Genomic DNA, 2478 nt, shown 5'->3' with positions numbered 1-2478 from the left:
AACTATAAAATACAAACATTCTTATAAAATTTTAAAAATAATTCCATTGCCATAAAACTCTTAAGTAATATATCAAATTTCATCAAGTTGAAATTTCACAACATAATATAATATCAAATTTGATGGTTTTATATCAATTTTTTTCTCATATTAATGTGTAAAATATTCGTAAAAATAATTTGCTTTTCACAATTCGATCCTTACACGCAGTATCTTTATAACCCTGTTGTAGATTTGGGTTATTGAAGGGCAAACTACAAAGTCAACTATTGCCTTTATATCTTAATTTTCATTTAAGTAACTGAAAACTTTAAGTTAATAGCGAAAGATGTGACATATTTATGAACCATTTTAATGTGAACCAGAAATAATAGGATGGAGCCATCACAAAGTTGATGGTTGAAGTTGTGGTACATTTGTGGATTATTTCAATGTGAATAGCAATTTATACATCTTTTATGTTTTGGTGTGAACAGTTAAAGTGGAAAGCCTCGTCACAAAGTTAATGGTTGAAATTGTGGCATATTCACGAACCAATTTAATTTACTCAATAAATTAAATAAAATAGTTGATAAATATTTATAAATATCATATGGACATCAGAATATTTATTTATTTAAAATTTATATAATAAAAAGTTAAATTATTATTGTTTGGATGATAAATCATATGCAACGTCAATTAATATTTGATAATATAATTAATTTGGAAAAAAAATCTCAATATAATATAAATTACAAAAATTTAAAAGTTATATTTTTATCATGGACATCTATTAGAAATATTCTATTAAATGTTAAATCTCTACCATGGACATCTATTAATTATTGATAATTAAATTAAAATTCCTAAAGCATTATTCCAAATTAGATATGCCTAGCATAATTATACATCTTCTTCATATTAAAGTGTTAATGGTGAAAGTGGAAAACCTAAATATAAAACTAATAGTAAAAATTGTGAAGATCTCATTCTTTTAGAAAATAAAATAATTATAAAATACTTGAAATCCTTTCCATTTTGATTTACTCTTTATTCCAAATTAGATATGTCTAGCATAATTATACATCTCCCTCATATTAAGGTGTTAATGGTGGAAGTGGAAAACCTAACTATAAAATTAATAGTAAAAGTTGTGAAGATCTCATTCTTTTATAAAATAAAATATTTATAAAATACTTGAAATCCTTCCAATTTTGATTTACCTTTTATTCCAAATTAGATATGCCTAGCATAATTATACATCTCCCTCATATTAAGGTGTTAATGGTGGAAGTGGAAAACCTAAGTATAAAATTAATAATAAAAGTTGTGAAGATCTCATTCTTTTAGAAAATAAAATATTTATAAAATACTTGAAATCCTTCCAATCTTGATTTACCATTTATTTGCACAATGAGAGACCATATGAGCTTTTTCTTGAAATTCAAGAAGGGCCAAAATGTAAAATAGTGAAAATACTTTTAATGTTTTAACCATAATAATATATTATTTTCAATTGTTTTAAGTAATATGTACTTTTTAGTATGAGTGAGATATGTATTTTTTCTCTAAAAAGTACATTTTTTCTACTTTCAATTACATTATCTCTTTATATAAAGTTGATTTAAAATTAAGGTCGAAATTAAAGTATTTTATTTATGGTGGACATCATTTTTTTTTGTTATTACCATTTCTAATTTGTTAATGTAAGTATTCCCCTATTGGACTATAGCATAAGTGACCAAGTGAGCAAAGTGGGAGAGAGATTATTGATATTTTATAAGCCAACATTGTTTTTTTTTATTTAGAGAATATTTTATTTTTATTTTAAAAAGGATCTGTCAAGTGGAAATCAAGAAAAGAAAGTATTACATATTTCCATCATATTGTCTACGCAAAAAATAGATTATCTAATATTTGTCAAAATTATGATGTTTAAAAAATAAAATTGTTATTTGAAAGAAAACAATGGAACTGAGAACCCTCTAATAATCTTATTCCAACTAATTTATGCAATGTTAACATCTTATATTTACAATTCCATCCATATAAAATAATATTTACTTAAATTAAAATAACTTGATACCTTCACAGTATTTGGAATAATTTTAAAAGTATAAACTCGAGTAATTTTAAAAGTACAAACTCATAACATGTTCATAATAGAGTATTTTTTTTTGCTAAGGCAAGAGCGGATCCTTCTATTCAATTAAAAAAGCAGAAATAGTGTACAAAAGGCGACCGCTACGGTGAGGCCCACCAATATGACAGGCCTACCCCAATCCATGGTCTCAAGACGACAAAGCGAACCCAGGGACGCGGGCCCACCAAATCAAACAAGCAGTCCAAAACTGACCGTTGGATCCTAAGCTAAAGATCCAGTGGATGAAAAAAAAATCGGGTGGGCAACAAGCACACCTTTTAACAAACAAATCGGACCTGATGAACCCAATAGACCATAATCTATAATCCTATCGAGTTCTGAAATAACCTTCA

Source organism: Pinus tabuliformis, chromosome 3_2 (assembly GCF_031772625.1).
Source record: "Pinus tabuliformis cultivar Carrire ecotype Pingquan chromosome 3_2, CPIR1, whole genome shotgun sequence".
NCBI classification, from domain to species: Eukaryota; Viridiplantae; Streptophyta; class Pinopsida; order Pinales; family Pinaceae; genus Pinus; species Pinus tabuliformis.
Note: the sequence above shows the minus strand (reverse complement) of the source record.